The following is a 14,431-nucleotide window of genomic DNA, read 5'->3' as shown; positions in this document are numbered from 1 at the left end:
AAATCTTCGTCTACAACACAACGAAACAATCAAACATCACGTTGAAGAAATTCGTTGTAATAGCGTTCACCGGTCATAGTCCCTTTTATCAGCACTTGTAGCTCGGTGCGTCCATTAAGCAAAATGCCGCCTCATATCATGACCCCAGCATCGTCGTATCTATCCCTTTCAAGAACATTCTTGTGATGATAAGCAGTGCCACTTTCAAGCCAGATCAGGTGTCATCTAGAAGAGTAGGAAGGACTAAAATGACTTTCATCTATAAAGAGTGCATTAGCCCATTGGAGGTCTTGTCAAATTTTTATGGATACAACACCATTGAAAATGTGCTCTACGAAGCTGCGGTTTCAGGAATGCAGATTACTGACCTTCGTTCGTATGGGCCTACCTGTCCCGGACATCTTACCACAATTTGTCGAGATATCAGCGTACCTGTGCGTGAATGGAGCCGATTTGTAAGTTGACCTGCCATAGTGCGTCGATTACGTTTTTGCTGTTATAACAAAAAATCTGTCTTCATGCCTCGTGGTAGAGCGAGGGCGATCTCTTATCAAACGTCTGGAACAATTCCATTGGTTTGAAACGCTGCCCAGAAGAGCCTGGATACAACGCTGAGTGAGATTGAAAACTCTCTGGCAATATCAGTAATTCTACCGTCTTCTTCAAGCTTTCTAAATAATTCTTCTCATGAAATCATCTAGATTCTAGATGATGTGTTTGAGACATTACACGACATTCAAGTTTAAAACTTTATTCCTTCACGAAAAAGCTTCCTTCAAATATAATTCGCTTAGCCTAGCCTTTTGCTTTTTATCTTGTTGAGTGCTACCACGTGATCCCTTTGCGCACGATTTGAAAGTTCGAATGTGTATCCGCTTTCTACTCGAAATCGTTAGTTATACAAAATTGCCACAAGCTGATTCATCTGAATTCGCGGTTGGTACCTTCAGAAATAGAATTCCTCCTTAGGTTTTGGACAGCTGTATATTTAAAGTGGTATTTTGTCTAGAAACTAAAGCTTCATCAAGGCAAATGTGTTTTTTTAAAGACTGTAGATTCTATCATCAACAGTATAAAGAAAATATTACACTCAAGCCCTTTCTGAAAACACTCGTTATTTTTCTGAACTCTAAGAAAGTTCAGAAAAAATCGTTTCAAATTAAAAAAACATTATATATAAGTAATCTTTCTCTCTCCCTTCAAAATTGGGTTCTTTTCTTTTCGTCTACTGAGGATAACATTCGCTATTGGAGTCATCCAGGAAAATGAGGAATTAGGGTGGGTTGTTTAAAATTAGTGCATTATGTCTGTTAATTGCACCGACCGGTTTGCATTTCTACTATGACGTAAAATCGGAGTTTCTACGAGGAATATCCTGCCATTGTGTATGGCACCGGCTAACTTGGAAAATAAGAACTTGAATCACGTTTCAATCTCTGGTCCTCATATTATAGTATACATTCTTTAACTGTATATAGTTGTCGAATAATTTATCTAGGTCTACGCTAGTCAAACTACTGGCGAAATTTTAGCTATAATAATTAAAAGTTGGTACTTTTAAATTTAAATTGTTGAAATCAATTTAAGCTATTAAAGTAGAATCTTTTCAATGGAAACACAATTTCTGTTTAAGATATTACTGTTGTTTTATTTTTAACTTCATATCTGAAAAATCTGAAAATAAATGTCATTGCAGATACCATGAATTTATAAAACACCATCTAATAAGAGTAAAATCTAAACTAAATTTCTATCGCTACAGTGAGCTATGGGCTTATTTCTAAGTACATAATTTAATTGTGAAGTATGGATCACAATAGATCCATATATACATCAAATTGGACTTTATTAAGTACTTTTACATATGAAAATTAGGAACAAATTAGCAATGAAAGAAATTAGCAAAGTAACAAATTAGCAATCAATTGTAATTGTTAATTTGTATTTTTTTTCTTATTTTTTTGTGTGAAAAGGACTGCAATACTAAACGTCTCCTCTACTTCCTGGATTAGGATGAATCTTAAAGTTAAACATCTGAGCAATTTTTAAGTATAGATAGGTTACATTTGCATTGATGAATTTTATTTTTATGTGTTTATTTTATTTACTTTTCACTTATCCATCGTAACTGTATTTGAACTTGTACAGTAACTATGGCAAGTCAAATTGTTATTATTATTCAGTATTATCATTCTATATTCATTGCCTTTTTCCAGTTCAAATGTCATATTTTAAAACGCAAACAGATTACAATGTCAGGAAATTCCTGTAACAAAATTATGTTTCATTCCAAATAATTAAATTTCACTACCTATTCACTCCTAAATATGGTCTGAACTTACTCTTTGAAGACTTCAGTAGTCTCTCAAAAATATATAAAAGACATAATTGGCAGTCTATATTTAGCCATCATCTCACCAATTCGACTTTGCCTTTCACTCCTTTGATATGCACTTAGACTCCATACTCATAAAGTCGTCAAATTTATTACTAATTCCTTTGTATATGTCTTTAATGATGTGTTTGCATTAACAATGAGATTTCGCAACATATTTAAAACCTCCAACTTATCCATCATTTGGAGCACTCAGAGGTTTACTAGCATGTATGAATTTTGATCATGAACAGAGCCATTATGTTTGAGGGTAGCTTGATAAGTTCTCAGCCTCCACCATAGATGAAAACACTGTCGGTAAGATTTTTTTTCTAGGTTGGTACATCTCTCATAAGCATCCATGTGAAATTGCAAGTCATTCTATCAAGTAGTTTGTTTTATACAGCTGTCTGAAGCAAAAGTGTTGTCTGTATCTCTTGAAATCGATAAAATTGAGTATCGTGAGGTTATAAATTTTTTTGTAAAAGAAGGTTCAACGGCAAAAGAAATTCATTCGAAGTTCATAAAAGTTTATGGGCACTCTTCTCCTTCGTTTTCGACAATTAAGAAATAGGCTGCCGTATTTAAACGTGGCCGTACCAGCCTTGAAAATGATCCACGTGAAGGATGTCCAAAAAATGTAACAACACCAGAAATTATTGATCAAGTGCACGATATGGTATTGGATGACCGGCTTCTCAAAGTGCCTGAAATTATTGGGACTATAGGCATTTCAAAAGAACGTGTAGGATATATTTTGCATGAAGAATGGCAAATGAAAAAGCTTTGCGCAAGATGGGTACCACGCTTGCTCACAGCAGATCAAAAAAGCACTCGCATGAAAATCTCTGAACAGTGCTTGGAGCATTTTAACAAGAATAAAACTGATTTTGTGCGTCGAACTTTTACTATGGATGGGACTTGGATTCACCATTACACACCAGAATCCAAACAGCAGTCAAAACAGTGGACAGAAACCGGTTGTTCAGCACCAAAGAAGACAGTCGGTAACATCATCAGGAAAGGTCATGGCATCAGTGTTTTGGGATGCTAAAGGCATTGTGTTTGTTATTTTTGAAAAGGGTAAAACAATAACCGGAGAATATTATTCCAGTCTTTTAACAAGACTAGACGAAACAATTCGTAGGAAAAGTGCACGATATGGTATTGCAGAAGAAAAAAATCATCTTTCATCAGGAGAATGCACCTGTCCACAAAGGTGTTTTGGCAATTAGAAAATTAAGGGCACTATGAATTATTTGAGCATTCACCCTATTCCCCAGATTTGGCTCCTTCTGATTTCTATCTCTTCCCAAAACTAAAACTCTTCCTCTCTGGTCAGTGTTTTTCTTCGAATCAAGACGTGATTGCAACTGTAGAGGGGTATTTTGCAGATCTTACTGAGAACCACTAGAAGGAGGGGATAATGGCTCTGGAGCATCGCTGGAATAAATGTATTAGTCTTAAGTGAGATTATGTTGAAAAATAAAAATAATTTTGAAATTATAAATTCGTTTTTTCATTGTTAGGCTGAGAACTTTTCAGACCACCCTTGTAGTTCTGAATCAAAGTAGGAATGAATTCCTGGCATTTCGATCTGTTAAAAAAAAAATTCGCTTTCTCTTGTAAATAAGTAATATTACTCTGGCAGGATACAAATTTCAACTTTTTGTTCGATATGAGACCGGCTAACCCACCTTAAGTTGAAAAACCACGATAAAGGTTCTTTCCTTCCTAGAGAGTAGTATTCAAAACTATCTTCTACCAGATGAAAGCAGTACTGACTGAGCTACGAATGTTCATATTATTGTTATAATCCTTAAAGATTAAAAAATAAAATAAATAAAACACCAAAACTACGGGTTTCCATGAATTGAGGAACAAGGAGAAAAACCACAACTCAAAAATGTATGATGAATTTTCATGCAATTAAGTGAAAGGCAGTATGATATGAGATGTGAAAGACGCTCATAAAAACTGTAAATAAAAAATTTAATTCAGTAACGAATTAGATACACAAAAGTAATGATCAAAACCAAGAGATCAAAATATGATTATCAAAATGCCTCAATAAGGAGTGTGGTCACTCCTTCAGCAATAGAGTGCTTAAAACTATGGTTCATACTGTTTATGATGGTGAACAATAACGGAATTAGTAACAGCAACCATTGCTTCTGCAAGGCTCTCCTAAATCCCTCATGCTTTTGGGGAGAACGTTGACAGCAGCAATGCGTCTGCCTACAACATACATCCCAGACATGCTCAATAAGACTAAAATCAGGAGGATAGTCCATATGTACGATAGTCTCTTCTTGTATATATTAGTCCACGAGCTTCGTTCAGTGTGAACGATCATTATCGTCTTCAAGAATAATGCCCCTATTGCATCCGCATTCAGAGAAACCATAACGTGCAGCTTATGCGTACATCAGATCACCTGCAGTACTGCCTTAGTTCTGTTCACTTTGTTGTTTTCTTCACTGTTTTAGCTTTTGTAGTTAACTGTAAGTGTTTTTTTTGGAATGAGCAAACGAGATATACATTTTATTGAAGAATTCATAGAGGAGTACAAAATATGAATGCTTGAAGAAAGTAAAAGATAAGGAATACAAAATTATGGAAAAGAGAACATTCCTGAACATTCTTGTTCAGGAATGTTCAGCTGAGGCATTAACTATAATTAGAATAAAATCATGTAAAATAAGTTCCAGAACCCCTATCGTCTAAATCTGAGTGTTTCAAACTGCAGGTCGCTGCCCGTTAGTGGGCTGTGAAACCATTTTAGCGAATCGCGACCAATTATTTTTTTAATGATATGTAATCGAAAATTATTAGAGTGTATCTCATAGAATTCATAGCTTTAACACGTTCACGGTGGGCGGTGTCAAATCCTGCATTTCCCTTCAAGGGAGAACTAGCCTGGCCGTGTTTTATGTCCATGCTACGTTGAGCGCCCCAATTTACAAAGTTTTAAATATATATGGCATGCTAGTTTGAATGTTTTCGATGAACTTTTAAATGTAATATTAGTATTGTCTTAATGATAAAGCGTATATAGTGTCGGAATGGGAGTTGTTCATCATATTCAGTCAGATAGATTCTAATTTCTCTCATTGTAGGCTGATTGTGTCCATACTGTATTTTGTAGTACAATAAAAGTGCTTGTTTTTCTTGCATTTTGCAGTGTCTTCTGGGGAGGGGATATTTATGCACTATATACACTATACAGGGACATTTTCATTCGACCTCCGAAAGAATAGGAAAGTGAGCATAAACCTATTTATCCCTATGAATAAAAATGAATCTTTCTATGTTTTATAGCAAACGCACATGTGGTATTAAATAAAATATTTTCTAACTTCTGTTTTTGTTATTTGAGTTCTTTTTTATATTTTCTATTTAAATATTAACAAAATTCAGATTTGATATTAACTTTTTAACATATTTTTTTCTTTTTTACTTTATGAAATGAAGTAAGGAGGACACGTATTTCTTCTTGTGAAACCTTTGTTGTATTTTTGTTTCATTTGTGTGTGTGTGTGTGTGTGTGTGTGTGTGTGTGTGTGTGTGTGTGTGTGTGTGTGTGTGTGTGTGTGTGTGTGTGTGTGTGTGTGTGTGTGTGTGTGTGTGTGTGTGTGTGTGCGTGCGTGTGTTGATTTCTTCCCGATGAGCTAATCCTCGAGGTAGTGCAACACCATGCAAGTCAAGGCAAAGTTGGAGTACGCTACAAGAACTACCGCTTTCCACAAGTCATTTTAATATCTCTAGGGCATGCGGCTCGTGTCAGTTTACTAAACTGATAAGAAACATATATTATACTATTTTGCTTCTCGGCCTTTTGGCTAAGATAGGGATGTGGCATCTATTCTTCTCAGCATTCTCAGCTTAACATTGGATATGGACCACAAAATATTAAACTGATTTTTGGAAGGGGAAGAATGCTTGAAGCTTCCTTTACATTTATTGTTGGTTGTCTGGTATTGTACATCCCACTGGGGTATCACTTCGTGGCCATTGGTATCATACACGAGGTCAAGAGACTTAAAAGCACATCAGTGCCTTGCGTGGGCTGTAGATGAGGAGAAAAAGATGTAGAAAGTTTTTTTTTTACCTTGGGATTATTATACATTAAAGATACCAAGAAATTTTATACTTCGTTTTAATCCTTTTCCCAAGGAAGCAAAACAGTGTTTGAACTATTACTGTTCCATATATTAAATAATCTATTTCCATAAAACTTGCAAAAATACTTAGAGACATAAAAAATCACAACAGTATTCGCTCTCTTTATCTGAACGAGATCGGTACTCCGACCCGTAAACTCGCGACATGGCCCACTAAAATATCTTGGTGTTTACTGACTATGGTGCGAATGCAGGACATCATACGACGGACAGGCAGAAAAATCTATCGCGCAACGCATTGAAGATCACAGCGTTGTCATCAGAAGTACTCTCTTCAGCTGAGCCAAAAGATGCCTCGGTAGTGAGACATTAAATGCTATGGAAGGAGTCTGAACTATTGCATCTCTGCTATAACATAAACAGAAGAATTTGGGAATCCTTAGAAAGAGCATTGGATCGAAAACACCTTAATATAAACTCTCGCATCGATTTGTCATAATACATCGTAACTAGCCAAACACGTTCACGTCTTTAGGACAATAACGAGTTCCAATTTGCTCCACAAAGCGATACCAGGAGTGCTCTGATCTGAAGAACGAGAGCTACGTTATTATCCCTCTAATATCTGTGAAAGGGACACTTATTGTGGAGGTAGTGTGATGGTATTGGGAGGCACCTCGTTGGGGAACCATCTACCTATATGAATTGATAGAGGAAAGGAATCATAAATGCTGCAGTCTGTAGAAACGAGGTCATGGACCCCTATGTTCGTCCGTATGCGGATGCGATAGGGGAGACATTTATCCTACAAGACGATGAAGTTTGTGTTCATCGAGCGAAGCTCACGGACTAATATCTTCAAGAATCGAAGATATTTCTATCGGGTACGATATTTCTACCCATGTTGAGGCTTAAGTGCTGTGAAGAATTCATGTTGAAATTTTAATGGAATATTACCAGCACTGAGAAAGGATTAAAACTAAATTTAATGCTTCCAATATTTCGTCTCAGTCACAGAGACATCTTCAGGGATTACAAAAAACGTTTTGTAACAACACCCAGAAATACAACAATGAGTAAAGTCCTATCTAGGTGGTGCGCCCTCTATGGGCGTTTGCAGGTGGCCTAGGATGTAAAGAGTGATTTCTGATAATTAATGTTTCTCAAATTTTGGGAAGTATAATGCAACCATATTTGTTTAAATTAGGTTGATTCCTGAGTGCAGATGCAGATTCAACGAACAGTCTTTCTTTTTTGAATTTAGTATGGTGGAGCAAGGTGATTTTTTTCCAGGAGATCCTGTGGGTTGTATCCAAACCATGATCTGCAAGACCAGATTGATCATAATCGTGATTGCAGATGCATGACTTGTGTTCTTCTAACCGGATGGTTGCTGATCTGCCTGTCTGTCCAAAGTAATGCAGTTTACAATAACAAGGTACTCTATATACTCCAGGCACTGAGAGAGGAGGCAGCTGATCTTTGGTGAAACGGATAAGGGTAGCAAGTTTACGGTGGAGCTTAAAAGCTGTATGGATGTTGTACTTTTTTAACGATCTGGCTATATTTTCCTGATGTGCCACGGATGTAAGGTATGATGATGACATTTCTGAAGTCCTTCTGAAGAGATGGTTGAGGAATGGGGAAGGACTTGATTATTTATTGTATTTGTGTGTGTTGTTACAAAAAGTTTTTTGTAATCCCTAAAGATGTCTCTGTAACTGAGACGAAATATCGGAAGCATTAAAATTCGTTTTAGTTCTTTCTCAGTGCTGATAATATTCCATTAAACCTCCAACTTGTAGACTATCGTACATCTGGACTGGCCAGCCAGGTCTGCTGACCTTAATCCTACTGAGCATGTTTGATATGTTCTATGTAGACGTGTTGCTGCCTCCAAACCTCTCCTCAAAACATTGAAAGACTTGGGAGAACTTTGCAATGGCTGTTATTACCAACTGAGCTCCTGGACATCTTCAAAACAGTATGAAACATCGTTCTGAACAGTGTATGGCAGTGAGGGATGATTACATTCCTTATCGAGGCTGATAATCTCGTTTTGACCATTGACTTTATGTACCCATTTGTTACTGAATTATAATTTTTTGGGAGGGTGTTTCTTTCGCATCTCATATCATTTCAGAGAATTGAATAAAATTTTATCATGCAAGTTTTGAGGTATCGTAATTTTTATCTTTGTTCCTTAATTTAAGGAAGTCAGTCGATTTTAATATAATATCAGTGTGTTTTGATCAAAAGTTCAAAACTACTATGCTGCTTAAAGTTCAGTATTTGTGAATCTAATATTCGAGTGCAATGAATAATAACTTCTAAAATAACGTTTGAAATCATTAAGAACAAATAAAATTACAACTACAATAGTATAGGTTCGCGTATAATTTATTGATAACTTTCGTCCACTATAGAGGAATTTTTAGCATAGCCAAGTAGGATATTTGGATCCTGGAAATATTTTTATTTTTATTTTTTTATTGTATTATTTTATTATTTTTTTTTATTAACAGCTCAGAGAAATCGAATTGTAGAACACACATAATAACACACATACATAATACTAGTTCCGATTAGAGAACACAAGATGGCAGCAGTTGCATGCTGAGAGTCGCTGCAAATGTACTGCGAAGAGAAAACTTTTACTGAGTATTTTTACAAAACGTTAGGACTGAAAAATGTTGCGAACTCCTGCATAAAAAAAAATAATTTAAAAAATCTACAAATGCATTTTCATCCTCTTGAGTGCAAAGGTTTTGAAAGGTTACTGCTCTTCAATGGTCATTTATTCGAATATATAGTGCACCTCATGTAGCAATACTTAGACGTAACGCATCTTTATCATAATATGCACTATAATGTACGTTTTCATTGCCCATTCTTAATTATCTTTCACAGCTTATTTAGATTCCTGGAAATCCTCTTAAATTTTAATAGACAGCAGCTCTTTGTAGGTTGGGCGTGAACAGTATACTAAATTAATCCGACACGAGTACAAGGAAGATGCCTTTTGTTTCCCACTTTTATCTACAGGTCTTGTGGCGTGCTCTTGCGTTCGCGGTGTTGTTGAGGTCTAATAGGAAGACACGAAGTTTACATAAACCCCAAGTGCTTTATTGACATCGATCTCAATACGTATAATCTTATTATGTAGACGTTGTTCAGTACCTTTAGCAGAAGAGTAAGCAGGTGACTTGCTTTCAGCAAACACAGCATAAAAAAAGAAAGTCTAGACACCTTAATTAAAATATTCTCCAGCATTCGTATGAAGCATAGCAGGTTTGTGCCAGGGGAATATATGATGGAAAAATTATTTGCAGTCAGAATCGATCTACTTTTTGCCTGGGCTCACTTCAATAAGAAAATGTAGAAAGGAGAGTAAACTATAGTAAAAGGCACTGATAGAACGTCAAGAGAAGATGTTAATCTGAAGCGTATAGAAATGTTAGATTTTTTTATCCTGAGGGTATTTACTAAAGTAACCGGGAAGTGTGAAAAGAAGTAGCACGAGGAGTGGAATTGGAATGAATGCTATCCTACTTGAATGGCTGTCCCGTTAAGTATGAAAGCAAACCATCGAATGTCAACAGATAAGAAAATGAGGAAGTGAAATCCAGCGATGAGTTTAAGAGAAATTCTAATTTCTAAATGTCATGTCCTTCAAAGATTCCCTCAGACTCCATGCATAATGCCAGTAACATCTGGTATTAATGATGAGCGTAAAATTTTACCGAAACTTCTACGTACCTGACATGAAAAACAAACTGCCGTTCGACGACAGAAACCTAGGAACATACAGAGAGCTGAAACAGGCACTATATAAACATTATAGCGAGAATGAAAAATAGAGCAATTCCTGTTTCTCTCCCCCCCACACACACAACCTATGGCAAACCCCTCTCTCGAAAACCATCACTACAAGAACACAAAGAAACAAACACACCATGTCTAAATCCAACCCTACTTGCAGAAAAAAAAAGAAAAAAAAAGTTAAACTGTAATAGCAGTTGAAGTCTTCCAAGCACGTACCAACAAACAGTAAAATCAACACCTGGCTTGTGACCAGTATAGAAACATAACCATGAAACCACCGCCATCTATCATCTATTATTCCTCAGATAAGCTCTGCTGAGCTTCGAGGAAGAAATCAGAAATGCCTTCCAAAGAAAGAATATAATACATTATATATATATATATATATATATATATTGAATTTCCTACTGATCATGCCGTCATCTATGTCTCGATAAATTTAAGTGAAGAACTCGAACATCGAATTTCATTAAAATTCATCCAGTAAGAACAAAATAATGATATTATATGCAAATGATTAAAAGAGTATTACTGGGAAAACCTAATATGCGACACAGTGCACGAACGTAACATATAGAAGGAATTTATCAAATTATGTACACGGGAACTTACGTTTAATTTTATTCGTATAGACAATAAATTAATAAACAGAATGCATGCAGTTTGTATCCGCTTGTTTTCTTAGAAATCTAATCAACAAGACAAAACGTTGCACATGCTTCTCTTAATGTAGCCTACAGGATATATGCAGTGTCGTGTGAGTGTGTAGACATTAAACTTAGATAAGTCCATAAGTTCTCATACGTCTCAATGCTCATGGGGCGGTGAAGGCCAAATAAAATCACAAGAATGTCATATAAATAACATCAAGAATTCTTAAGCAACTTACTGGTTCTCCACCTCTTATATAAGGTCTTCGTGAGTCGGAAATAGTTTGTTAATCTTCATTCCTTCTTATCTCTTTTACCCCTCCTCTTTATGTTTGCGTCTTTACGTTAATTAAATATCCTCTTTTTTCTTTTATTAGAACTTCGGATATGACGTATTGTAATGTTGGCATGTCATAGATCATGGACTCGCCATGACCCACTTTCTCTATTCTCGGTTTAGGGAATGACACCAATACCAGCGTGGCATTGATGCATTAGCTTTTTCAATACACTTAGTGGTGGAGCCGAAATTTCCATTTTCGAAAACACACCTACTGAATTTTGAATAACACAAGTTCGCTCTCTTTCTAATATGAAAAATTAATGCGATAATGGAGCTCATGTTTCACTAACAGGTCTTGTCAGCATGAAACACGGAAAGTTTATAGCCTGTAACGCTTTTACATCACGAAGGCGTTCACCTTCCAGAATCCGTGTTTGCGTTCAAGCATTTCGTGCAAGTCTGCTTTACTGCAGTTTCACGAAGAACTAGCGCTTGCATATTGGTATCTGCACATCGCCATATTTAGAAGCAGGACTTGATGAACTTCAACTAAGGTATTACAGCAAAGAGGGTCTACTTCTTAGAAGATATTTGATGACTGTAGTTTTAATTTTTAAAAAAATCTAAGGTGTTTTTATGCTATGAGAAAAAAACAACTGAAGGATATATATTGACTTAAAAGACTATAGAATGATTTAAGATTTATTTATTTATTCGTATGGAGTTACCCTCCTTTTCTCCCCCGTCCCTTAGGACGGGTTGTTCCCCCCCCCATAGATATATGTGCGTGGGGGTGTCGGTTTTCCTGTTCAGTGACGAAAACCCCGAGTTTCTGGGTGACAAAATCTTCTCCTCCGTATGAGATCCGCTAACTCACTCTTTAGTCGAAAGAGACCAGATGAAGGTTCCACACGACATGGACGGGAATCGAACCCAGGTCTTTTCGACCAAAGGGCTCCGTCTACATCGACTGAGTTACGGAGGCTCATGATTTAAGATATATCTCAGATATTAAACGCTAATTAAATACTAAAAATACCTCTAGATTTCAAAAAAGGAAAACCAAATTGGCTCTCTTAAAGCACTAACATTCCTAGGATTTGGATTACAAAGCGATAATTTTCTGTTTGAGTACATAATAGGAATATTATTATTCATTAATAGGATAATTATTAAGTGTCATCGTACATTATTTAATACCAATTCAGTTCTTGGTTGCAATAGTCAGAAGAAAAAAATTGAAATATGATTTTTTTTTCTATAACATTTTTATGCATAATAAAGTCAAAGAAGTATTGCTATTTTCTTTAAAAAGGAAGAGAAATGCCTGTTAATTAGCTTAATCTACCCTGTTGTTTTCGGGGCCTCTTATTATTCAAATTATATTCTCGTACTTTAACCAGTAAATGAAATATTTCCTATTATGAACTATATATTTAAGTGATGTTTACAATCTTAACACAGTTGCTAACATACTCATTTTTTGAAGTGGTTTCTGACAACAAAATTCTACATTTCTTAGACATTTTGTTTGCAAGAAACCTCAAAAATTCTCACCAACTAAATCCACTATTCACTAATCAATTGACAGTCCACACTCCAAAAAGCACTCGTGTATTCAAGGCCACCAATGTTGCTAACTCTGACAATCTGTGCTGCTAGCATTTTTTATAATTTTTTTTTATCACACAGGCGATGATGACGTCGTAGCATTTTTTGTAGTTTACGATTAAAAGCCCCGTTTCAGTTTTCGTGTTATTATTTCTCCGATAGATTATAAGCTACAAAATAAGATCTGCATTTGATATTTTAAATTAATCTTTCGAAATGTCGATATATTTTGTGATAATACACTGATGACAAGTTCAGTATGCACCAGTTGAAAACAAACACGTATACCATAGCACTTTAGAACAATTGGATTCATCCACATAACGTTCCCGTTTATTATTATTATTATTATTATTATTATTATTATTATTATTATTATTATTATTATTATTATTATTATTATTCAGCATTCAAAAAGATCCAACCTAAGTTAACCTAACTTTTATATTCAGACAGTTATTATTACTGCTCAAGTGGAGCAATTGAAAAAATGATAGCGTTCTCCAGCTTATATGTTTTGAGGGATGAAAATCCCACGTTTCCGGGAGAAAACCCTCCACCTTCGTATGAGACTAGATGGCTCATTGGATTGAAAATATTTTCAACTTTTTAACTGAAAACGAACTAGCTTGTTGAATAGGATTTTATGAGAATTTTTTAACCCAGATAAAGATACGATAACATCAACTTCCACAATTGCTTGTTGGCTCCACATGTACGTACGTCGTTTTGCATTCGTCTTTCTAATTGCCATAGATTATTTTTCACCTTTAAATTATATTGCAAAAATTGTACGTAACCTGAATTTAAGCTGGTCTTTTCTTTAGTTTTGTCCTTAATCGACCTTCCGACTCTTCCGCAAGTTGCTCTATAGGATTTAGGTGGAGACCATGTCTAGGTGACATAATCTTTCTCATTTACTCAAATCAACTACGTTGATACTCAAATGAATCGTTCACGGATAAACACCGTTGGTACAGTTCAAACAAAATTGTCCAAGCTGTTAATATAATCATCCAATGTTTCTTCGGTTTCTATGATAAGGAGGCTAAAAAAAGGAGGCTAAAATTGTAGTTTAAACTAGAAGCAAATCGTCGCATAACACTACATCACCATTTGATCTGAAGAATTATTATTATTATTATTGTTCCGGGCAACTCCAAGGAGTTGACAGACTCATCGAGGGAGGCCCTAACATCATGTCAAGAACAACTATTCGCCATTGACACAGTATCTATCATACCTTGCCTTGAACTCATTCACGGTCGTAGCACCCACAACAGACTCTGGAAGCTTATTCCACTCATTCGCCACTCTCCAAGTAAAAAACCTAGTTCTAAATCCCTTGTCAACCACGCTCTTGCCTAGCTTCCATGCATGGCCCCTAGTCTTCCCACCACAGTCATATTTTCAATAATATCTTCTGGATTAATCTTATAGAAACCCTTCAGTAATTTGAATGTCTCAATCATATCACCCCTCCTTCGACTATCGTCCAATCTCTGCAACCCACAAATCTTCAACCTATTCTCATAAGGTTCATTCCACAGACCTGCTATCATCT

General features: G+C 35.8%; 1 non-coding gene across 1 annotated transcript; it reads left to right on the top strand.

Annotated features, from left to right (window-relative positions):
• The first annotated feature begins 6,196 nt into the window (after positions 1-6,196).
• LOC150100610 (U2 spliceosomal RNA) lies at positions 6,197-6,384 on the top strand. Its single transcript, XR_016549212.1, has one exon. It is a non-coding gene; the product is annotated as a U2 spliceosomal RNA (small nuclear RNA).
• Positions 6,385-14,431: the final 8,047 nt, after the last annotated feature.

This window comes from Typopeltis vanoorti, chromosome 12 (genome assembly GCF_054136105.1).
Source record: "Typopeltis vanoorti isolate ZY-2024b chromosome 12, IOZ_Tvanoo_1.0, whole genome shotgun sequence".
In the NCBI taxonomy this organism is placed as follows: Eukaryota; Metazoa; Arthropoda; class Arachnida; order Uropygi; family Thelyphonidae; genus Typopeltis; species Typopeltis vanoorti.
This window is presented reverse-complemented; position numbering and strand designations above follow the sequence as displayed.